Here is a 26,434-nt window from a genome sequence, read left to right as displayed (position 1 = left end):
AATTCTGTTCAGCTTTAGGCATATTAGTGAGAGTGAAAGTTGGAGCCAACTAATCTCCTTTTTTTTTTTTTTTTTTATGAATAAAGAATGCCAGTTCTCAGGACTGACAATCTGGCATTTTTCATGCATGTTCTGTTCATTATAAACTGATTATTATATAGCATTTCATGAGTCAGTCTCTATACACAACTTGCAGTGCATGATTAGGCCACAGATAATATGTTCTAGTTTGACTTTTTCCATACAGAAAAATACATCTTTCATAAAAAGCCAAAGGTAAAATTTATGTCTGTGTCAACAGTGACCTTAACAGATAGGACAAAATAATTCAAGTTCTGAAAAACTAATTCTGAGAAATGTTGATAGCTAAAGTTAATATCTGAACAAATTTTAGTGGAGCAATTTTAATTTAGAACCTGATTAATTTTAAATATGTGAAACATCACATTTACCTCAGTGGAACTGCATATATACGTGTAGAAATTTTAACTTTTAGCATATTATTAATTCCTACAAAAGAAGACAGTTTACAATTTGCAGCATATTATTGGTGGCGCACACATCCCAAATCCATGCAGCAGCAATGCAAGTGCAGCTGTAGAAGAAAAAGCTGCCTGTTCACTTCAGAGAACAGAAGCAAAAGGGTCTATTGAGGCTGAGACCACAAGTGGCCTCATTAATGGCTTTCGTGGACATGTGAGTTGTTCTGAAATGATATGCTGGGGTGTGGATGGCTGCATTCAGCATTTCTTTGATATGTTCTTCCAGGTGTGGTTTGGGAAAACCTATGAATGTTGCATTATGAAGCTGAGCATTATACTGTACTAACATTTATTCTTGGGTATTTCTAAGTATCAGCTTTCAAGAGATTAAGAAAAACAGAGAGCAACTAAACTGTTCTGTCACAGACACGACCCGCGGACTGACCTTTCTCAGATCTCTGCTGTTTTGATACTGCCAGTTCTCTGCTCTTGCACTGCACCTCAGGGCTGCAATCCCAGCACCGCAGCTCCCTCACACACCAGGCTGTAACTCTGGAATTCATTTGTTGATGCTGATAGATGTAGATGAATCTAAAACTGGTATCAGTTTTAGAGAATMGGTGCTTCGGGATTCTTTGTCAAAGCAGTGTGATTGGTACAAATGGACACCATTCCTGGGGTCTGGTTCTACACTACACTGTACATTTCCCAAGCTCTCTATCTTAATTTTACTATTCATTTTTTTCCTGTTTGCTTTTTATCTCATGCTACCTGCTTTGACCCTATATCCTATATTCTTATAGTTCTCTTTACTATCAGAGCAAAGTCTACATTGATTTTCATCTCTTGTTCACAGTTGTTTTTAACTCTGTTCCTTCAGATGTATGATTAGTACCTTGAGGCTTTTTAAAGAACATGAAAAGTGAAACTTAAACTACAATATTTGGATCCAAAAGCAAGTTTACAAATCTTTGCTTTGTGGGATTTGTTTGGAGCTGAACACCTGTGGAGCAATCGTTCTCCCGAAAAGGAAAGCAACAATGAGACTCGTTCATGAGATAAAATACTTTTCTCCACGGGACAGTGTCAAAACAAGTGTGGAATGGAATGCATTTTATAATCTGGGTAAATTATACTTTGCTTTCTTGGGCATGTTCCTCCTGACAAGTTCGAACTCTTTGCCTTTGATTGTTAAGGGTGTTGAATGAACTCCAAGCACTGCTCGCCAGGAAGGAGGGAAGCCAGCRGAGCTACTCCCTGCACACAACAGGGCAATAAAGGGTTCTCTGAGTATGGGAATTACCTCCTGGGCTGCCCAATGTGCTTATCTTATACTTTACCCTCTGCTATCATCTTAGGTGCATAGGACCTTGAGAGTAAATCAAACAAGCCACTATTAAAATCTGTCTGATTGTGTTATTGAACTAAGTTCCACATARGGAGAGGAGCAGAGGAACGGTGCAGATCTTACTTATCTGGAACTACTAGGTAGTCTAAGTGTTGGGTGCACTTCCAGTAGCACTAAGATATGCATGAGTTTTTCCATTTGAAGAAATCAGAAATACTGTCCAAAATGACTGGCAAAAAAGAAAAAAATAGAAGGAAATCTTTGAAAACTTCGTGCCTGTGGTTGCTGCTCTAACAGCCCTTCAGCCGCAGTCAGTTGGTCATAGCCTGCAAAAGCACAACTGCAGACTTCTCAACATGCCTGTCATGTAGAGAAAACACCATAAAAGTGGCTATCCTCCTATAAAGCACAGGAAAAATCCTKATAATCCAAATCAGAGTCATTTTGAATGGGACCTCAAGAACRCAAGCACAATAAGCAAGACTTTYTGGAGCCAGGCTCCAGGTGAGCACRAGAAAAGGGCCATTCAGATTACATACACTGCTTAGTTACAGCGATGCCAAGTTTCAGTACTACAGAAAGATGCTGTCTTCCTTCTAGCTATGTCTGAAAGTCAGAAAAATGGGGGGGAAAAAAGCACTCAACTCCAAACGGATATCGCTCYTTGTGACTTACAGTTGCACCATCTCACTTCAAGGCAAGTGAAAAGCCTCAAAGCACAGAAAAAAGAAGACGGCTTATATGCAGCCACTGAACATGTTGATTTAAATTTCTCAACTAATTGGACACTCTAAACATATTATTATCTCTYATTGCCAGCTTCCACCACAGCCTCTCCCTTATAATAAATGTACCAGAGACTGGCATGCTACAAAGAAATGTTTTAAACATTAAAGACTAAACTCAGCACCATCTTGGATCTTCCATATGATGGAGGCAGATTGTGCAACTTGCACAATTGTGAAACCTTTAAATAACTTCAAAAAAGCCAAAAATAACTGCTAAGATTTTTTTTAATGCTCTGCGCTTGAATTGTTGATGTTATCTGATTCAAAACAATATATCTTTACTATATTAACTGGCATATGAATTTTGCAAGCTAACTGTAATTTATGACTTTGAACAATATAAGCTTTTCTGCTTAAAAATAAAGCTGAAAACAACATTCAGTTTGCATAAGCAGAAACACATGTTAGCAGCTCATGGCAGTTTTTAACTGATGTGTTTATGCAGGTATCACAGCAAATTAAACATTTCAAAACATAAACCAGGTCCAGCCCCCGGGATTGCATTGTCTCTGTAAAGCAAAGAGCTTGTGGGACTTAAAATGTCCCTTCCAGACCACAGAGCTTCCTGGTGCTCTGCCCATGAGGTAAGCTGGCAAACCTCTGAGATATTGCAGAAGGAAGTACAAAACATAAATATTCTCTTGGGCAATGAGGGCATGTTGTGTCTTACACCTTCCCCTCCCCAACTCACCTTGGAGCACTTTCACCTCCAGTGATTTAGAGCAGCTGCGGCTCTCGCACATCCTTATTTCTCCTAGGGTGCACCCAATGCACCTGCACCCAACACTTCTCAGCTCGTTTGCTCCAAAGCTCCCAATTCTCCAGCYGCTAGGAATCTATATGACAGGTTCAGGACAAGAAGGAAGCAATGTGAGTACATCAAAACCATCAAACTTAGGAAATCCACTTATATACAGATCAGACACTAACTCAGTTCACTAGATGGTTTGTCACTATGGGGTATCTTCCATGCCCTTGAGCCGTCGCTCTGGAGCCAGCAGTTCTCAGAGAAGACCTGCACCACCCRTGCCCACCTGGTGCAGGGCTCTGGACTGCAGGACACCTCAAGACATGCTAGGGGAGCGTAAAAGGGAGCAGCGTGGAAACTGCCACACAAACCCTGCAAACGCTGGGATCACAGTTATGGAGAAGGATGACAGAGAGCAAACTGAGCTGCTCTGGGCAAACTCTGCTGACTCCAACTGCTGCCAAGCAGTAAAAGAGAGCCACAGATCTAGACTCTTCCTATTGGTCAAGTAAAATCTTATTATTGACCCGTTTTACAGCAAAAAAAGATCCAAGTATACTTCACAATTAAAAGCAACAACTTTAATTCAAAGCAGTTCACACGTGTTCAATAAACATGATTTATGTATTCCCAAAGCTTGAATAAGAGAAATAAATAAGAATAACCATATTATTTTTCTTGCCAACTCGCAGAAATGAGTAATTGAAAGGTGTCTTACTCAAGACTTTTTATATGAATTCAGCTCCATAAGATATCAGGCATTTGCAACTGCTAAGAAAACAATATTTTCAAAGTTCACATTTAAGTGCTTTTTCATGAAAGTGCTTTTTAATGAAAAGCCCAGATTGAGGAAAGCCTTTGCAGTTTCAAGAAGAAAACTAGGCCACCACTAGGACCTGAGATTCCTACCTATATAAAATTCAAGTATCTAAATCCAAAAGATATTTTGTTTTCTTCTAAATGAGAACGTTTCACTTCAGGTATGGAAGAACCTCTCYGGAACTTGCCTTGTGTTTTGAATGAATGAGAAAAGGAGCGCTAATTACCCAAGGCGTCACTGCTGTTGAACCCTGGCAAAACAACATGCTAGCGAGGGGCACGCTCAGAGGGCTGTCTGGCAGCTAACACGCTTGAAGATGTGCTCGAGGACATTTTCCAGGAAACGGAGTAGCTTCAAATAGAGTTGATTCATAACCCCAGCAAAATTTCTCTTGCCCAAGGGCAGAACTGAAAGAGAAACTGAATCATCTTGTTGCCTGGAGAATCAAAGGGCTAGCGGAGAGCCAAGAGCCCGCATGTATTTGCCTCTCGCTGTTGGATGGGGCGGGAGCAGAAGCTTTTATTTGTGTGTGGATCCAAATGAAAGAAATAAATATTTTAAAATAGCATATTCTACAACCTGCAGGTGGAAACTTTTGGGGGATAGAGCTGATGCCAAATATTTGATCTATGCTTTGATCCATCAAGGGGGTTCTGGCAGGTGTCCTTAGAAAAACAGAGGCCACATTTTTCTGCATATTCAGTAGCCCCTGGGAAGCTGCTGTTTCCTCAGAGCCCGGCTTATGTTGTGTTTGGCACCTAATGTGTTTCATTGGAAAAGGCAACAGATTTTGGAGGATATGAAGAGTATTGTGCTAAATATAGGAATTGGTGGGATCCAGGGAAAAAACWATAGAAGGAATAACAAGCAATTCCAGGGGAGAGAGGGGAAACTGGAGCTGCTAGGCAAATAACCAAAGGTGTGAATTCTGTGTAATGGAAATAACAGGCTCACAAGGGAAGTTTAAATAGAGAGTGTTCAGACAGATCATGCAGCAATCGCTACTATGCCTGTCTCAACAAAGAACAGCAGCAAAGAACGAGAAAGATGTGGCTTGTGAAAGGGAAGGGATATTGTGCTTGGCTGCGGGGGCAGCAGAGCAGCCGTGTTGGGACAGGGCGGCGAGAGGAGCAGGCCCCGGGCGGGCGGGCGCCAGCGCGGCTGCTGCTGGTCCCTGTTGGTGCAGAGCGGGACGGCGGCGCTGCCCGCACCGCGGCAGCCACCCGCACCATGCACAGCACCTCGGCCACTGCTCATTGCTCTCATTTCCTCACTTTCCTGGGGCACAAGTCACTTATAATCTTTCCCCAGGATTTCCTCTGCCTGCTCTGTTACAGCTCAGAGCCCAAATGCTCCCTTAACATTCATGAGTTCTTTATTAGGACTCGTTCCTCTCCTCTCTAAAGGTCCTACAGAACACTTCAAACTTCTCAGCAAAGTGTCGTGGTCCTGTAAAACCTCAAACCTAATGCRGGCCAAACTCACGGTCATTCACTTGCTATTTTTCTTTCTATAGACAGGTATATTATACTCCTGCATGATGCCTTTTGAAGCTGACAGCTCCTTGCTTTTGTCTCTCACTGGCAGTTGCACCTGCCCAGTTCTGTCTTGTACATTTGGACAGAAATGGAGGCTCCATCAGTTCCCACTCTCGATGCTTAGCTCAGCCTGTCAGACTCCACTCTGCTTCCTCACTAGATAATCCCACRTGTGGTTCACGTAACTACCCACCCTTCACACCCTTCACGTAACAACTTACACTTTCTAGCATTCCCCAGGCTTTTTTTTTTTTTTTTTTTTTTTTTTTTTTGGGGGGGGGGGGGAGCGGGATATATGCCATTAACTTCCTTATCTTCCTTGATACAAACTGAGGAAAAGCAGGCAGAGCAATGGAGATAACATATCTGTCCATGTCCATGACTGGACTATGATATTATGCCCAGAAGGCTTCTTTTAGAACACAGCTCTTGTCCCAGAGACGCAGTGCGGTGGTTGATTTGGAAGGAATATGAACTTGCTATCACTCACRAATGACATCCAGTAGCTGGGATGCAAAAAAGGGCACACAGCACCTCTTTTATCTTCTTCAAGGTGCCAAAATATTAACAGAATGTGTATGTATGTATAAACCCAGTGATGATTCATAATCTCTGCAATCTTGCAACTCTTGCTAGCAGAGGAATAGCCAGTACTGCTGTTCTTCCTTTCTGCCTTTCRTTTTTGTCACTGTTCCTTCCTCTGAAGCGCCATGGAGAAAAAAATAGCCAAGAGTCTGTCCAGAGGGATCTGGAGCAGMTCTTACATCAAAAATTCGCACTGTTCAGCTCACCCTGGAAACAGGAGGTTTAACTGCTTAACAGTTGAACACTGCAAGTTCAGGTAAAAACCAAATAGTTGTATGAGAAAGAACTAGTACTAAGGAAACCTGCTTTTCATTAGATTTGAGTCATATGGTTAACTGAAATGGGACATACCTGTGCATTGAGATGACATAGCTTTGCATGGACTGTGCCTGAATAAACACAGAGGGTGCTGCAGTGGCAGTAATTATTAGATGGAAGTCTAACTATCACAGATCCTTATTTACAGGACACAAGGGCCACTGACTGGAAAGCCAGCTGATGACACGTGACAAGACTTTATATTGTGTTCTCTGTCTACYTATAATTTTGAGCTCTTTTAAAATTCGCACATGGTAGGATTGGTTTGAATGAGTTGGAGTGATGTGCATTTACTCTCAGCAAAAATCACATCTGTTACGCCGCTTCACTAAACTGTAGAAGTTGCTTGCATGTCTTTTTTTCTTTGACACTGAGTTTATTCTACAATATCCAAGGAGTTAGCAAGTGAGTATCAGGGATCAGTGCCTCCAGAGCTCACTGAGTTAGTATAGTATGTGTTTTTTACTAAACAAATTAAAGATTTATCAGGATTGGACTTTTGTGAATCTATTTTTGGCTCTTGTCAGTTGAAAAACGCACCAAGTGAACTTGCACTCCTGACCTCCCCATGGTGCTTTACTATTAATAGAAAAAGAGTTCAATAAGTAACCCGTCTCACAGTGCATGATAATACATACTCGGTGCTTCGCAATCTACTTCTGTGAACTTTATGACTTAGTCCCCACTTATAAAGCAATAGCTGGTGTTTCCAGGCTTCTCGAGCGCGGAGGAGCCRGTGGCCGAGCTGCCCAGCGGGCACCGCGAGTGGCTCAGGCGCCCGCTGCTCCCGCTGCCCTCTGCTCCGCAGGGCCCTGTCCCGGTGCCGGGCGCTTCCCTGGGGTGCCAAACTTGCCTTGTCTGGCGACTGAGCCAGCGGAGCTGCACACCCAGGACTGCTGAGACACATTCCCACATACTCCCTGTCTCAACACATCTGTTTAGGTGGGAGGAGAGAAGAATGGAGTAGTAGGACACCTCCCTGGGAGCGGGGAAGCAGCATGGATATGAGCTAAGCAAAGTCTACTAGTTTCCAAGGGGCGTCATGCTAACCATGGGCAGTGGTGATGCCGGCCAAGCAGCTGTTTCCTAAACCCCATTTAGATGTAGGCAAAGAGAGGGCCACTTCCATCCCTTCTCCCTCTGCCTTGCCATGTAGCTGAGGCATGGTCTGGCCTGGGATGGCTGCGCAACGAAGGGCACTTACAGTTCCCGCAGTGTCCTCCAGTGCAGCTGGAAACAGGTTTCTGACGCAAATTCCTCCCAGACTTCGGCATACTAGGGTGTTCGGGTCCGAAGAAGTCAGTGCATCTGAAAAGCAAGGGAGAATCCTAATTGAATATGCAACGAGTAAATAAAAAATAATCAGATCATTTTAAGACAACTTGTTACAGAAAGACAACATGCATCGTATGTGCTAACCGAAAATGCCACTGTGGGTTAAGAATGCAGCAAGTAGGAGTCAGTGTCAGTGTGTGGATAAGTAGCCCATACTGCCTGTCTTTCCTCAGATAAAATGAGAGAAAACAGTAGAAAAACTGGGCCAGGAGAGCTACATATATTTCAGAGCCGTATATGACACTTTCATGCCTAATGGGTATGTTTACTTGAGACGTTAAGTGGAAAACAGAAATGGAGCATTTGTTACTCTGTTCCAAGAAAAATATTTGCACTAATTCAACAGCTTTGATCATCCTACTTCATATTATGTTTATTCGTAAAAAATGTTAACATTTTTCTAAGCCCATGTGTATTTCCCCTCATTTTGATCTCTCTCCACTCCCAGCTTTCCTGTGAGGTTAGAGGAATTATTCCCTGTTTATGTTCGCATTTGGAAGAATGCATCCTTTGTTTCTAAACTTTTCCAAACTGAAAAAGGATTAAATCACAAATAACRAAAAGCTACAGAATGACTTCTATGTTCTCCCTGCTCTTTGTAGCTAAGCATTCCTCCTTGGGGCACTCCTGAAGGAGATTTTCCACCAGCTCTTCTCAGCCCAGTGCACCCCAATCCCCAGCTGTAGGTGAAAAGCCTACGCAGTCCCTTATAGATCCACACCAGGAACCTATAGGTTGAGTGATTGTGTCTCGTGGCCAGGCTGCTGCCTTTGCATTCAGTTACTCTCCCCATTCCCTAGTTTGCCTACATGGAGCGTTCTTCCAAGTCCAGGTTTTCTGCAGCCAACCYAAGCACTGAGCAATCAGTGGTGTGGAAAAGTTGACTCTAGGATTTTTTTTTATTTTTCTTGAGAATACTGGTAGATTATCAGCCAGTGGGAACTTGATACAAATGTTTGTCCCTCCCTTTTACCAGTTCAAGATGTGAACTGAAACGTTGAGAGTATGAGTGAGTTTATTGGGATTACTGAGTTTGCTCATGAGTAAGAGCACTGCCCTTGCTTTTAGCAATCCTTGATCTCAAGAAAAACAGTTTACCTTTTTCCCTTATCTTCTTTTAGATGCTATGAAACGTGGAAAAAGCCCACTGGAATTTGARGCCTCAGAAAATGTTAGTTCCTTGTCTGCTTTATAGTCCATTTACCAGTTAGGCAGCCCAGAAGGGCCACAAAATTAACTAGTTGCTATGCTAAGAAGGCAGTATTAATGAAGAATATTTTTTATCAGGACATGGCTTTCCTAAATTGCTGCCCCAACAATGTTTTGACAGAATTCTCCTTTCTAGTTGGTGTCAGTATTTAGGTACGCAACTCAGCCTGCAGCTTTTCAGCTTCTTCTAGATCATCCAGGCAATTAGAAGAGTACTCAGTGCAGCCTTGGGAATGCCTTTCCTTGGGGGATTTTGGGAATGCAAGGGAGCAGGCTGCATGAATTGCAGGGGCAACAGCCCAGTCCTGGCTGCTGCCCACTCAAGCCTTTCCCAGCTTGTCATTAAGAGTTTGTAGCAGTTTAAGTGCACATACACAGTGAATCCAGTGCTTCCTGGAAAGCATCAGCTTTTGGGAAAACATGCAATGCAATCACCTGGTGTATGCACAGGAAATCTAGCTCACACTGGATCTACTGTGTGTTCAGAGGACAGATACACAGCGTGAATCTCCTACAAGATAAGAAAGGGGCCAAAGAGTGCAGCCCATCCCAACACCAACATGAGTATGTGACCCACACTGCCCCGTCAGAAAATAACAGCCACTGTCATTCAGTCTAAAAAGACTTCTGCAATTTTTCTGTGAGCTCAGTCATCAGTTAAATGGAATCTCTTCCTTTTCTTCCTTTTTTTTTTTTTTTAATGTTGACTGGAAATCTTATAGCATAATACATATACTGGAAGCTTTTTCCTTCAAAGTGGCACCAAACTGTGTAAACTTTCAGGTTAAGTGCTCAATTAAAAGGTCACATTATCCAAACAGAAAACTGAAGTGTCAGGCAATAATTGTCCACTGGACTCCGTTACCTGAAGAGTTCATTGCACATGGACCTAGTTTAAATATTATACAAGCTAGTGGTACAGCTGGTACTTGCTACCAGTTATTTATAACTCCCGAAAAGCCAGAGCTGGATAGATATCAGCATCCCATTTCCGGAATGTATTAACAGGAAATTGCAGGATTCACAAATATAATAAAGGCGCTCTTAGAATTTCCAGACTAAATTTGTGTAAAAAAATAAAATAAAAAAAAATATATATAGGTCCTGTATCTCACCAGTGCAACAAAGGCTTGTGTTTATATAACCCTGTATTTAAGTTATTACTAATACCTGCTAAAAAAAGTCCCCTGTTTTGCTAGCCGCCTCCAGGACTCAGCTGTGTGCCCATAATTTTCCTGTGTGGTATCTCTTACAATTCAGTGTTTCAACCGCATTCATTGCTTTTGACCAAAACCCCAGCTACTATTTATGCTAACTCTGTCTCCAACAACTTTGTCTCAACTAGTASAGTCACTTGTGACAATCATATCTACTACAATCCCATAATCTTCAGAAAGGAAGAAGAAAATACGTTTGAAGGTGTTTCACTGAATAAGTGTTTATCACGCAGCTAGTACTTCTCCCTGTCTACATAAAAGGTCCAGGGCAGGACTCATGACTATGTTTGACTGAAACATCCTATGGCTCCTTTCTGGCCCATATGCCAGGAAAATCAGCAGTGGGGCAAAGAGGATTCATGCAAAGGTCTCATCTTGCTATGGATCTGGAATGCATTCTTATATCTAAGCTAACATCCATTCTTCTCCTCCTTGGCAATCTTTTGCGTTTGTCAGCTACACAATACACAAATCCCCATTACCCACATACTTATGAGTCCTCTCTGATTGAAGTCACACACTAACTGCAAAAACTGCAATTACGACTATGGCCTCTATAAACTCAAGTCACTATCAGCAGCAGGGAGGCCCCTGGCTGGTGCCTTCTGGGAGACGTGGTGCATTTCTGATAAGGACTATCTAATCTATCTAATCATTTCACAAAGCTGAAAGTAAATACAGACAAAAATTCCTACAAATAGATACTACTGCTCTTTCTTTTGTTTTAATCTCTGTAAGCACACATCATCTTACTACAATAATAAAAAGGGTTCCTGAGTCACCAGTTGGATTTGTTATGAGACRTGAGTGAATTAGAACTCATATATGAGTCACACTAAATCATTAACCCTACCTGAATATGTCAGTGTGGACTCTGTGACCCCAGGGAACAAGTTTAGCAGCACAAAATCTTAGTCTGTGAGAAAACTAACTTTAGGATGAGACTAGTTCAGACCAAACACAGTCATTTAGGTGGCTTGAGAGAGCCTGCGTCATGTCAAGGCTCACCCACAACAGGACTGTGGTAAGACAGGAGTGCTGGAGAGTGAAGGAAGGAGGGGACGAGGGCAGAGAACTACTGCCACATCACAACCAACTTCTCTGCACCAACTCAGTGTTGCTGGAGGAGGTAGACCCATCTTTAGAACATTTGTCATATCTAAATTGCACTGCTTGCTCAAAACAAAAAGGAAAGAATAAACCTAGAATAAGAAATATGTTGATATTGAGTTCTTTCTAACCCATAATCCAGCCCGTAACCCATAAACTGACTCAAGAACGATTACACAAAGATCTACACAGCTATGAACTGGAGTCAACAGGTTTGGAAAGGCAAAATTTCAAAGCCATTCYCATAGAATGAGCTGAGAGGTCCAAAAGTCCATATGCTTAGATTGTTATCACTGTAATGTCCTCGGGAAACTTGAATCCAGATTCCAGGTGGAAGAAGATACCAAATAATGTACGATTAAAACTTGCTAGACCAATGGAACTTTTTTTGTGGATATAGTACTTTGGTAGAAATAATACAAAAGAAAAACGTTTTTTTTTTTGTTGTTGTTAAGGAATTCTTTTTTTTTCATACAGGAGCCAATCTCCTTTGAAGGTTTCCAAAATCTTAGCTTTGTGTGCACTTACAATCCAACCTACTGCATTTTTAACAGTCCTCGTGTTCCCAGGGACTGTTCCATCTGAAAAAGAGGAAATTCCAGACCTAAAAGTGACAGGTGCAAAGACATGAAGGAGACAGCTGGGGCAGGAGGAACAGTGTTTATGAAACTCATAAGCTCTCCTGTTGGTCAGGGATACAGAGGCACTAACTGATGGAACAACTATGTATACCTGAAGTATTTCTTTACCAATTAAATCCCAAAATTGCTAAGTCCATGACAAATGCTACTTGTGAGGCCTCAGCCTGTGAGATGTGTAGCTGACCATACTGATAAGATCAATGGGGAAAGTGAAATGCAAAGCAGACATGGTGCCTGAATCACTCACTCCGCAGTGAATCACTGCTCCAGCACACAGCATCAATGAGAAATGCTGACTGCCGGGTTTCCATTCCCTCCCAGGTATTGTTTCCTTAATATTATTCTTCACAGATCTCTCTTCATTGTTCACATCTATTGAACAGCTCCCTCCTGCGCCTCACCTGCCTGCAGCTCCCACCAGCTTTTAGCATAACTGAGAAACGTCAGCGTGCGGCTCAAGTGAATGTGGTCTCCCCGACTCCGCTCGTAATTCAGGGAGGCTGGTCTCAATCCTACTGCCTATATCACTCATCTGGAATGCTAGAATACGTGGAATGCTGGTCTATTTGAAATGCTAGAAAGCCAGTATTTTCCCAATTCCGTTTGCGTAATTTGCAGTAGGGATAGTTAATAAAGGCAGTGACAAACAACAGGCTCCCATGGATTTACAGCCTTCTTCCAGTGAAAAAAAAAAACAAATGCAAGAGCTATGCATCTGTCGTGGTGGCATGGTAACACAGAATGACCTTTTGTCTGCCTCTGTCTCTCCTCAAATGTTTAGGTCCTGTGTTGCAGGGTTTGGGCCCAGCTAATTTGTAAATAGATTAATACATAATAGTTAAATGTGCACATGTGTATGAAGTGTGAGCGTGTAGCCAACAACACACTGTGCTCAGTAAAAATGGGCAGATTATGTTCAGCAGCTGATTTATACTTTGAAAAATGGAGCTTGAGGGAAATTGTTCTTAGATGTGGAGGAAACTACTGTAACTCTGTTAGCAGTTTTGGCAGGAAAAATGTAGAAGTAACCCAATAAAATCCAAATGTTTGTTTCATTTTGAAAATTCCTGAAATCTGATTGAGTCAGAATGAGCTACGCACTGCATAGTTTCCAGTCAAATAAAATCTTCCAGCTAACTTAGTTCATCCAAGCTCATCCATCTCTTTTTTACTTTCTTGAGAAACATTTTCATTTTGAATCAGCCCTAGATAKCTTTTTTTTTCACTCACTGAACCGGAATGCCACTATTTACACAGTTTTAATTTTCTTTCTTAGATGGGGTATCTTGCTTCAACTAAAATTTTCAAATGAGAGCACCTGTAAAGAAGAGAATGCAGAGAAAGTCACTTGGTAGGAGCAGAGCAACATTTCCCAGATGAGTTGGTCAATGTGTGACACACAAGGCAGAAAAAGGGACTCTTGCCTTTCAGTGTAATAGCTCAAACACAAGATGATTCTATCTTAAGGCATTTTCTCTTACTGTAACACACCTGTCCATTCACAGTAGCTGTAAGTAGGCAGAAAGGCTTAGATGCTCAGAAAAAAAAAAAAAAAAAAAAAACATTTGAAACCCAAAGCATTGACATGTGGTTAGATGTGGTTTTATCTATGTAGGTATTTTAAGGTGGCTGTATGACAGTGAAATTCAGATCCAAATTCTTAAATCTTTCTAATGGGCAGTGCTTTTCAAATCCAAGGGACTACTTCTTTACTGTAGCAATTCCKCCTTTCGGTCTAGAGCTCCTCCTCTAAAGCAATTTAAGGCTGCCATCTGCTGTCATGTTACGAATGAGGAACTCGCTGGCTCACATACAGGAAGAAACCCCTCTGGGGATGCTTGATATCAACATCATCCACTTCTTTCAGAAAGGGAAGAATATTTCCAGAAGAGTAGATTAATTCCCATTTTTACATTTCAGGAATCATATAGTTTAAAAGTCGTTTTTATGTTCTTCTTTTTCTTTGCTTATCTTTCGTGGGTTTTGCATTTTGCAATGAGACCTCACACATTACAGTTGCCATTATATCCTAAATTCATGATTAAAGAAAAAAAAAATGCAAAAGCCATGTTGGCAATTCTGTAATTTGATGATAGCTTCCAAACAGAATCAAGGGATGAATGAGCTTCTATCCATCAATGCATTATGTTGCAGCGACGTTTTCATTTTTTGTCATAAAAGAAGTGTCTTTTAAAAAAATACTTTTAAGAGAATTTTTAGTTCTGCAATTTCTACAAACCACAGTTCTGGCCTTGCAACCCAATGCACAGTCTGYCATATGAACACCAGCCCATTTCCTGCCTGCACAATATAATGTGCGCCCAAAAACAGCAGAAAGAGGCAGAGGGTGACACAGGATGCAAAGCAGAGAATAGGCAGCCTGTCATTGCAAAACGACCTACAAAAGGCTAGAATCTTCCAAAAGTATCCTTTCTTACTCATAGCTGAAGTATACAGGTATTTCTCAAAAAGAAGCTTTAGGGTCTCTAGTGGAAAACATCTTAGTGTTTCTTGCTGAGAACTGTTTGTACATGAAAATTCCATAGATTAAAAATTAGAAGGCCCCTTGGTATACACAGAACTTCCCTGATGGTGACAGTAAAGCTTCCGAAAGCCTGGCTCTAGAGTCACTTCTTTGTTGTTAATGCATCTTGGTCTGTCATTTAGTCTGACTCAGCTGACGATGACTCAGCTGACRATGACTCAGCTGCTTGGCGGTTTCTGCCTGTTAAGCACAGAGGTTCCCCACAGTTTTAGCTTTCCTTCTCCCTCCGCAGCAGCGGGAGCCCCGGGTGCAGCCTGGTGCTCACAGTGTCTCCCAGGAAGGTAAGGGGATGTGCTGCCCTCACTCATGGACTCGACGGGTCCTGTAAGTGGCCAAGGCACTGAGGCTATTTCCAATCTCTAGTCAGTGTTTATAGCCAGGTGAGGGCTCACTCACATCTCTAGCAATGAGCTGTTCCAGGAAGCTGGATGTGTGTGGCGTGTTTTACAATATTTAAACACCTGTTTCGTGCTTTTGCCCTTTAGGTGGAAGCCTGGGGCCGTGTGCAGGCGGTGACAGCGGCTCTCGTGTGGCAGCGGTGCAGCCCGTGCGCGCAGGAGCAGCGGCCGCGGCCGGGGCGGTGCAGCGGGGCCGCCTCGCYGCAGCCTTTCGCTGCTCACGGCATTCACTGCATTCACTGCGTTTACTGTGCTCACTGCATTCACGCAGCCCTTCCTGCAGCTGCCCAGCAGACCTGCTCTTCCACGGTCAGCCCTTTGCTTAGGCCTMGCTGTGGCAGCAGGGCTGCTGCTCTGTGCCAACAAGACCAGCAGGTGTTTCTCCTGAGCCACATTTGCTTCTGGGCTGTGTTTACTCATCCAAGCTATAATTTACTTACTTTTGTAATCATTATTCATTCTGCCATCACCTAGATTGTTTTATTGTATTTCCTCAATATTGATTCTGGGAGATTCCTGAAACTTTGTGGTGTTATCCCAAAGCATCAGGAATCTGGGCAGTATTCACTAGGGACTAAGAGGGAGAGAGATTTCCAAGGAGGATTTCCAAGAGTCTTCCCACACTGCTGAACATCCCACCTCATTTCTACTGACTCCCTRCCGTCCCCTTGGCCACTTATAACRTGTCCCTGAGTGCTGGGGAGCTGCRCACAAGGACGGGCCCCTTTGGATTAAAGCTGGGAGCTATCCCAGAACGAAGCGTTCGTTTGCAGGAATCAGGAATTTGCTGAGCAATTTGTCAGARCCACCGTGTTTACCTGAAGGGCCGCGATGATGATTTCAGAAAGGGGAAGGAGCATTGCTGGAACTGGCAGAGGAATATATGCCCTGGCCATAATAAAGGAAGTTAAGGAGKGAGTTTCAAAGTCCCAGAGCTTCAATCCCTTCTAAACGTTAGACAGTCTTGCTATTCATGCTTGTATTTTTACAGTTACTGAACYGTGTTTTTTCAGAAAGAAAAGTTGGCTCCAGCTGTCCTCATCCTTCAGTGATCTAATGGACCTCTTATGCGCTGAGCAGGAACATTAACTCCATGCGCTGGGTCAGCTGCAGGGAGTTCTACAAGGAGCTTCCCCTGCGGGCATGAAACATTGAAAGGAAGTGGCCACAAGTGAATGTAACTTTCCCTGGAGGAAGTCCAAAGCAAAGATAATTGTGGCACTTCCCCAAGGGGATAAGTTGGCACAAAGTCATAGGGGCAGCTCGTGGCAAAATACAGATTCATAAGCAAAACTGTAAGACAGGAAAGCAGGGCTGCAAACCCGCCTTCAGCTCCACCTTCAGCTGCAGTCTGCCAGCAGCACTCAGCTTCCTGCCTGGCTTTTCCTCGGGGCAGAGAAGCACCGCGGATATCATCCATATAGATCAAGCCCTCTCTTTAAGATAATTACATCTCTAGCAATAATATAACATTGATGCAGATTCATGCTCTTTGTGACCAGGCTGACTTCTCAGTAAAGTGAAGAATGAAATACACAGTCAAGAATAACCCCCCCCTTTCTTTTATTTGCCTTTTTTGCTTCCCATATGCCAAGCTCCTTGCATTTAATATTTAAGGTTTGGGAGTGGGAAGGGTGATAGTCTGATAGGGGGAAAAGAACACCCAGAAGGCTTCAAAAGCTGTGACAACTAGCAAAAGAAATGACCTAACTTTGCAGAAAYTGTATTAATGAAATGAAATATTTAACATAGTATTGTTATTATCAGTGCATATTTGATGGAAACATAAAATGCTTGTGACTGTGGTACACATGCCTGTCCCACCCACTCTGGGACTATGTACACAATAACTCTCTATTTCAAGCTAACACAGAAACCTTTTATCTGTTCTGGAAGCTCCCACATATAGAAATAGCTGGTATATATTTTGTAATTCTCTCTCTTAAAAAAATAATGGCAGCAGGAACCTGTTTKTTGTTGTTGTTGTTTGTTTGTTTGTTTTGGTTTTTGTTTGTTTTTGTTTTCTGGTTGGGGCAAGAAAGGCCAAATCTGTTCTACACTGACACTGTGAACCACAATCAGCTTCTGGAGAAACTAGAGGCTGCAGGACACCATTTAAARCCTCGTCTACAGATTCTTTCTGGCAAGGCAGCCTAGCAAGGATTTCTTGTCCAGAACGGGGTTTCAGCTGGAGCACGAGCCAAGCTCTGCTCTAATCTCCGAGTGCCACTGAGGTCAGCGGAGCTATTTCAGAGCTAGAGCGCCATAACGCAGGAGGCAGCCTCAGGCTGCTCAGTCCCTGCTGGGAGTCCTGCAACGGGATAGGGATTACGGGGTCCCTGTGGCCCCCGAGCTCYCTGTGCTGAAGCAATTACTAACTCCTTTTCATTACCCATTCACACTGCACTGGTAAGCAGGAGGCAGCTTTCACAGTTAATATGGACTCCATAAGAGACAGTGGGGAAAAGCTACTTGCTGAAAACATAATTCTTTAGTCACTAGGAATGACTAATTGTATAGGAGCCAGATTAAAACTTAAGCAAATAAAGGCACTTAAAATCAAAAATGTGACTGAGCAAATTCCCACCRCTATGTTCAGTGGTTAATCTTACAGAAGCTGAGATGTGGTTTTGCAGCTCCTTTGGGTTGCAAAGAAGCCAAGTCACCGTTCCTGGGAAACTGCTCTGAGCAACAGGCCAGTATTGTCTGCCTCGGCCAAGGGGCCACAGTGCAATTCCTCGGAACAGTATTAGAAATACTTACCTCAAGTGAGCGGGCTGAGCTTTGAAGCTTGGCCGGACAGAGCCTGTGCCTGTACCACGGAGTCAGGCATTGAAGTTTTGAGGGACAGGAAGTTTTGAGCTCRTACGTGCTTCAGTGGTGGCTGGAGACTGCCCACTCTCTGCGGGAGGGATGTCTGCTCTGCTGTGTGATGTGTCTGGCACTCTCTGCTCTGTCTTTGGAGCCTCTGTCCCAAGAATTCTGGATCTCGCTGCAGGAATCAGGAGTGCCAGCATCTTAGTTTGGCCCGTTTTTAACAGCATCAGTTGTTGCAGCTCCAAGTCTGTAGTAACATCATTCACTGCATTACCTTGGAGTCTCTAGAAACCTCCTGCACTGCAGTCACTTGCAATTATCTGACAAATCTGAACCTCAGAGGTCTCACTCATAGCTTCATAAAAATGAATTATTACCTCCAAAGACTGAAGACTCATGCTTTAACATTTGCCATTTTCCATCTCCACTGAAGTCTAAGAAAGGATACAGTTTTTCCCATTCTTCTGAAATGAACTTACAAGCGCACAAGAGTCCTCCCTTCCAGGACATCCTTCCTTGAATACATAACTTTAAGTTGCCTGTTTGATCAACATTTTTCATTAGGAAAAAATCCCACTGAGATATTAGAAGGATATTAATTATGGTTTGGACATTCAGATTAAGCTGAAGGCACAGAAASGTGGAAAGAGAGATGGTTCTGCAGCTCCTTATGGATTTCTCAAGTTACTAGAAGAAAAAAAAAATCTATTTCACCATCTTAATTTACTTCAGAAAATGCTGGCCAGGAGGTACCTAATTCCTAAAGCAGACTTGTAACCCTATCAGATTCCTTGCATGCTGCCCAGTTTGCTTCTCTGACTAAAGAAGGCAAAAATACACCCAAGCTACCCCTTCCACAGTCACTGAATAGGAATGAAATTGAACTCAGTGAACTTGGAAATTTTCGCCGTAAACGAAACGTGTTTTATTTCACAATTGGTCAGTGTGTAGGGCTGTTACTCAGCCATCAGGGCAGAGCCCTCGCGGCTGTGTCACCCTGCGGGGAGGCATCCAGCACCCGCCGCGATGCCCACGGGACGGGTGGGCAGCGAGTCCCTCCTGGTGACCGCCTGCCTGGGGACTGAAGCACCAGACAGATCCAGGGCTCTCCCCGCTCAAGATCCTGGCCACATGCGAAGGTTGGGCTGGGTCTCCCTCGTGGGAAAGAAGGAAGTCCATGACTCACTTCATCCATCTGCTCAGGAATAGGAAAGGCTGAGTCAAAATTTCAGTTGTATTTAGTCTAAAACTGTTAGAATTTRCCTTAAGTTTTGCCTATTTTTTTCTTCCTCCACCGTTCTCCTGTAGGCTCTTTCTTCCAGCTCTCTCTAGTGTTGAGCGGGATGTACTGCTACTTACCCGTCCTGCTGCGCTAAATAAASCTTGAATGTAACAGCTGGCTGGAATCCTCACCTCAAATTAACACATCAGCCCCTTCAGAGAGCACAACCAGATGCACATGCAGACCAATATTAATCTGCTCTTCAATTGTCAGCATTTGAATGGTGCTGGCTCTCCTTTTGGACAGTAATAAATGAAACTGGCTAATCATATATAACTGTTAGGAGCTCAGTGCCATTAATTAACAGGAAGTTTTATGCAGCTGTCAGATGCACAAACTGAGCATTTCCTGAGGGGAGGGAAATTTATTTGGTGTCATTACAGATTTTGGATAGAAGAAAATAGCATTTTGATCCCTATGAAATAATGAATGAAATACAGTTTGCTCTGTCTGCTTCAAGAGAATTCTCCTCTGAGCTCAAGTTTTCCTCCCTCAGCTGCCACTCAGGCTAAATAGTGACTGAGTTAAACTCAGAGCCGGGATGCAGAACTAGATGGTTCATCACTGTGTCCTGCCTTTGCTGAGTACATGGACTGTCTTTGGCTTAAGAATATTAATTAAAGAATAATGAAAACAGATATGAAATATGCCTCAAAGAATGGATGGATAATTGTCCGTTAGGATCACATAACTGAAAAATTAAATCTGTATAAACCTCTCTCTGATTTCTCTAATGTAATAGGRTTACACCAGTGTGCTCAAGAAGAAKATCTCAGCTATTGCACGTTGAAGTAGCTCCCAGTCTGGCTTCAGTCACGCTGCAGGAGCCACAGCAGACACTTCCCCTGGTATCTGCTCTACTATGAGTTATTTCTGTCGCCCTCAGTGCTGCCAAACCAGGTCAGAGAATGACGAGGTGCAAGAGGATGGGAAGGAGAAATGGCTCCAGTTTCAACAAAGACAGCCCTGACAATGCAGGACCATAGAGGCACTGAATACTCACCCTGCCTAGTTGCATGAATCCAATTCAGTTGCCTGATTTCAAGGCCTAGGAGAGAGAAGGGCACTTGAGGCACATGTCAGAACAACAGCCTAATTTGTCCAAGTGAGACACAGCTATGTGAGATCCAGAGATCTGCCCCTCACTTAAGCACTTATGTTAAATGTCCAAAACCATCAGTGACCTTTGCTTCTAAGAGTATCTAAAACAGTCATCTAATTCAAATCATGAAGGGAAAAAATGCGTGGATAAGTAATGGCAGAAACAATCCTGTGGCTCAGACAGGAAAACAAACATCCTATAGCAAGTGTCAACTGTTAGAAACTAAATCCTAAGAATATTATTTTTAGAGGAAAATGAATATTTTTTTAAAATTCAGAGCGCATAAGGGGCAGAAATATATGATAGTGCAAATTATTTCTTTCATGAAGAAGCAAAAAGCTCCATAAAAAAGCAAAACATTGCAAAAACATAATGAATGTGAGTAATGTTTTCTTTAAAGGAATGAAGTATTTCCATAATGAAATGCTTACATCTTGCATTTCAAAATWATTCAATGACGAAACCAACCCAAGAAGAAAATAAAGTCACATCCCACTAAAACCAGAGACAGCCAAAAAACCTGAAGAGAGAGAAAACCTGAAGAGAGTTCAGAGGACGATCAGCTTGGCAGCCAGGCTGGCCATTCTATAACGCAGAGTGCAGATGACTCTTGTTACTGTCCAGGTATTTACACTTTCTTCATCCTTTGAAGCATCTGACACTCACTCGTTCACAGTGAGTACATCACCTTTGTTATAGATCTGTTCCTTTTTGTATATCATGGTTTATAACACAATTACATTCAAAAACATAGAGTTACATAGAAATAAAAGGGCCACCAAGATCGTATCAGCAAGTCAATAGGGGAAAAGAAAGATCTTTGGGATTGCAACAGACTTCTAATTTAGTTGAATCTTGAGGCACATACTGTGASGACGACGTAAAACATGAAACAAGCTGAATATTATATTTGAACACTTGAAGCTGACAGTCAAGTCATCTACGCACGTGGTGCTGGGATGAAAGGAAGCCTAAAGAGAACCTCGAGAAGCCCTGGCCTCAGGATATGACATTAATAATTAAGGTGAAGTTGACATTGTGCTTTTAGTATCTTCACATCACCAGAGCGTGAACAGCATTCCCGCTGTTGGTGCTGCTGCGGGAGGAAGTGAGGCYGCGCKGGGCCACGCAGCGGGAGCTGCAGCCAGCCCTGAAGCTGCTTTAGGGTATCGCTCTGGTTGAACCTTGCACAAATCCTTCATATCGCTTTGTTAATCTATAATATAAAGATTTTTTGTCTGTGTTATGACAGCCTCTGGGAACCCATGAGTCCCAATCTTATTAGATAAGGAGGTGTAAAACTTGGAAGAGAAAATCTGCCTCTGCACCCCAGTCTGAATGAGGGCTCAGTGACCCACGTAAGGGAGCAGTAAATTGTGGAAACAGAACTAAAATACACCCCTTTGGGCAGTAGCTGCATTTCAGAGGGATATTCAAATCCACTTTGATTATGATTATCCGCCATGTCATCAAATGCACTTTTGGGATTTCTTTTGCCATTGTGGGAAACACCCATTTTCACACAACATTTTTAAGAGCGCAGAGCTGCACATTCCAGCACCAGAACACCCATGTTGGGCTGCCCGAAGCCAGAAAGCCAAATATGCATTTGAACAGGTTTGGGTGGCCAGAAGCCTCAGGAACAGAAAATATTTTGAGAAGGGCTGGGAAGGTGGAGCACTCCACGCCTCGGTGTGTTTGCACCCAGTGTTTGTGAGCGCGGAGAGGCTGATTAGCGGCGGCAGAAGGGCGAGCGCTGCCAGGCCGGGGCAGAGCGGCAGCAGCACCTCTCCCTGAACAGCGCCAGCGCCGCCGCCTCCTGCCCCAGGTAACTCCTGCGGCTCCCCTTGCTCTGGCTTTTCTCAGCGTCTGCTTTTATTCTTCCTCGTGGTGCTATTTCTGTCTTATGCTTCGGTTTGGATCTTGGGAGTACCTACCAGGTGGTTGGCTTTTAAAAGCGTTTATTTTGTGTTTGTTCTTGAAAGTACCTGCTGTTAAGTTTCCCATTTCTGTGCACTGCTCTTTTCTGCAAATGGTCAGAAGAATATAAAGATCTGCTTTCTGCTGGTTGCTTCCACAAACCGAGGCACGATCGCTGGCGTTTGTGACACTGTAGAACTGCTCCCTCCCTGAAAGCTCAGGGTGTGAATGTTTGAATTATTTTATCTTTCTCATTTGACTACAATAGAGAATAGCTGAGAGAATTGTATTAAAAATGATCTGTAAAGCCTTAATGACTCTAATATTGCATGCCCCGAATGCGCAGCTAGCAGCATAGTTGCTGTTCAGACTGTTCTTGGGTGTTTCTTGTTTGCTGTGAGTGAGTCATTTCGATCCTTCCTTCTCCTGTCCCTTCTCTGCCACACTGTACTTGGTGTTTGAAGTCTATCCCTTCCACTTGCTTGGCCAGTGATGCCGCTCGGATGTGCTTGGTGCTGGTTGCAATCATTTCCCTCATGCATCTGATGCCCAAGAGTAATCCAGAGCTGCACTGAGGGTGGGTAGGGCGGGTTTCTCAAACCCTTTCTAAAACAAGCAGTGAGAGCAGGACCACTGGCAGACACCTGCGCAGCGGGATGCAGGATGGAGGCCAGGGAGGTACCAGGAGCTCAGGCTCCAGTCCTTGCCTGCAGCTGCCCTGCATGGTGCTTGCTGCATGCTAGGTCGCTCCTCTGCTTATCACATATATCCCAGGCTATTTACAGCTTTATCCAACATTTATAGAGGGCACCTATCTATAAAAAAATGAGATACAGAGAGAACTAAGTGAAGTTGATTTTTTTTTCCTCTTCTGGCAATTCAGTAAAACATATGGCAAGTTTTAGAGGCATTAACAGAATCCACGTGTACTTTTTAATATCAATAGATGCTGTGACACAGACAATTGTAATGTTCTAGGCTGGTCGATACCATAATAGGGCAAGTTCATCTGGCTTCAGCTAGAATACAAAGCAGAGCACAGGTTTTGTTTTAATTTTCTCATTTAGCTTTCAACCTGTGAAAACTTTTATCACTTTGTCAGGACAAAACCAATGATTTTTGAGCGTGAGGGAAAGAAATTTATGAAGCCTGGTGGAACACTATGGTTCATGTAACATAAAGCAAACAAACAGAGACTAACCCCCCAAAAAAATTTCTTTTGGTTTCTTTTCTTCATTACAATAGAAGCAGTGGAGCATAATCTGGAAAAGGGACTGTTTAAGAGCTGTGTCTGATCTGGAGGCTGGTAGTGCCTGTTCCCTTTTAAACCAGTTAGACAGCATTCCAGGTGGCTTAAATGAGTCCCCCACATGGATAATATCCCTGAAACTTAATAAAAAAATCTGTATCTAGAAAGGAAGCCAAAGGATGAGAACAGATTTACCCTTCATCTTCGCCAATTCTAAGGACTTTCTTTTCATTTTTAAAAGATATTCTTGCGTCAGGATCATCTCTTTTCCCCTTCCAATTGCTGGGAGTTTTCCTGTCTCTATAAAAGTTGTCAAACCTCCTCTCATAAAATAGAAGCATTGCCAGCATCCTCCCTGGCCCGGCTAAAGGTCTGCTTCATATTCACAGCTTAGAATGGTGTTTTTCAGACACAGGATGTAGGAACAAATAGCTCCTGCCTGGTGGTTGTAGCACTAATAARTAACCATTATCAACAGCTGTCCTACACCAAAATCATCCGTCCAAGAGACCAAGTCAGCACCTAGGAGACTGTGCAGCACTCGGGGCTGCAGAGAGGTCTCAGACGGCGACTGACGCCGTCCGACTCCTGCCCACGGGAAACAGGAAGGTTGCCACATCCTGAGAGATGCTCAGCCAGAGATGGTGGCCTTTGTAAAGGTGCTAGTGGGAAAAAAAAAAAAAAAAAAAAAAAAAAAAAAAGCTGCCAAGCGAGAGCCTTGCGGGGGCTGTAGAGTGTAAGACAAGTTCCAGGGACAGCTTCATCAGCGCTCAGCTCCATTTCCAAGCTGCATCTTATCAAGTGACCATGCTCATGGCCTCCCACACTTATTCTAAGTCTCTGGTATGGGGAAATGCTGGACAGTTTTAAAGAAAACCTGCTGCAGGACTAGTCCTGCTAAACAGAGGCTGGGATCCCCACAGGAGGAGGAGCAAATCCATAGCACTATACATATAACCTGAGTTAGCATTGGGAACCCGTCTTATTTTTCCTAAAATCTTCTTGGCTCCATATTTAATAACTGACTTCAAGCACATTGCCTTAGATTGAAGCTAAACTTCTGCTACAGACCTGGAAAAGTGTCCCAACAGAGAGAAAAATGGATTAATTCCTATGAATTAGAGGCCTGGAGATTTTGGGAAAAACATAACTGTTTCATTTAATGACAGTACGAGCAGAACTCTTACAGGCAAATCTAGATTCACATCAATCAGATGCAAGAGCCTCTGCAGCAACAATTTCTAAATGTAATGGTAGAAATGAACAGCTGTTTGTGTGTGTAACTGAAATTCAAAGAATTTGATACCATTTTCTATGTTATCATGTTTGCTGATACTCAGTTTTGTCTATAGGTGGCAGTGACCTTTCATTTTTTTTCTTTAAAATAAAGCAGAAACACACATCTAAACATCTGCCTTATTTTATTAGACAGTCTGGGCCATTGACTGTACCCAGTAACAGCAACTGACTTCTTCCCTTTCTTAATGTGGCCACTTTCCCCTGAGCATGTTAAAATGGGCAGCTGCAATACACAATAATTAATTAATTACTGTTACAAGAGGGAAAAATGCCTGAGGAGACCTCACTTATGTGCCTGATGGAATAATGTGCCTGGCACTCTGGGCACATAGTCTGAGATGGTTATGTAACAATTGCAGCCTTTTTGCTAAAACAGCCTTCAAATCTGCTTTACCTCTGCCAGATTTCTGTGAGAGACAGGGTTCTGGTGAGTGAAAATCTGTTGAAATTGCACACGACCACTGTGTGTGTTTTATTTCAATTACAATTATAAACTTGATGCTGGAAAATGGCTAATCTCACCCAGAGTAAAATATGCCAGAGATCAGAGCTTGCAATCTCTGCTATATAAGTATTAAAAATAACTTACTTGACATCGGTAGAGTTACATCACCAGGAAACTGGAGTAATTGAGAATCAGGCTACAAATCATTGTAGAAATAAAATAAATGGGAACTCTGCCTCTCATCCCTTTTACAGTGTATGAGAAAAAGGAAGCACATAACCTGCAAATATTCCATCCTTGCTTAAGCTGTCTCCGGGCATAAAGCAGGAGGTCTTGTGAATGGAAAACAAAAATAAATCCTCCAGATTCAACTAGATACTAAAATTACCATCACGACTAAGCAGGGGGATTTGAATCTTGTTTTTGTCTTTTCCGATAGGATAATACTTAATGTTGCTAGGTAACAGAATTGCACAGCAAGGACAAGGGGCCTTTGTACATCCACAGGGAAATGTTGGCTGTTTTCCACCATAAATCAGAACTTCTGATTTATGGTGGAAATATCAGCTGAGAAGATAAAATCGCTCTGCAAGAGCTCTGCATTCTGAAATCGGGGCCCTGTCCTGCGGCCACTGAGCGGCTCTCGGCGGCTCGTGACGACAGTTCATGTTTCAGGATCTGTGGGGGCCCTTCAGCATCCAGGCCAGCACCAGCAAAGAACAATAACGGAGCCTGGAAGTGAGGCCCAGCTTGGATTTCCCCTCACTTAGGATGCAGCAGAAAACAGAAACTAGGTCTGCACTATCGCTGTAGAGCAAAGGTTTGTGGAGCGGGGTTAGCAGAAAGACACAACCAGCTTGAACTCTGCAAACAGGAACGAGAAGCAGATACCTGGGGATGTTGACTGGAAGGAGATGGTCCTCTCAGTTCCCACATTCAGATTCTACTGAGTGGGGTTTAGCAAAACTGCTCTTTTCCTCCTTTTCTCCAATAGTCAATGACTGTCTAATTAAAATGGTCAAAAAGAAGTTGTTCTCTTCTGTACCTCTGCTGGTTCACTAATTCATGCCAACTTAAACCAAAGAGATAATACGCTGGACTGCTCGAGGTACCCACCATATCTGCTAAGGAGATTTCACAATGTAAGTGCTAAGCCTGGAGCTGGCTGCAGTTCCTCCCTTTGGAGACCTTCCTCTTCCAAGGTGTGGCTCGGAATAATCTCTCGTTATTGTTTGTTT

The sequence above is a fragment of the Nothoprocta perdicaria genome, unplaced genomic scaffold (genome assembly GCF_003342845.1).
Source record: "Nothoprocta perdicaria isolate Ctin4 unplaced genomic scaffold, notPer1 scaffold_3, whole genome shotgun sequence".
Lineage (NCBI taxonomy): Eukaryota > Metazoa > Chordata > Aves > Tinamiformes > Tinamidae > Nothoprocta > Nothoprocta perdicaria.
This window is presented reverse-complemented; position numbering follows the sequence as displayed.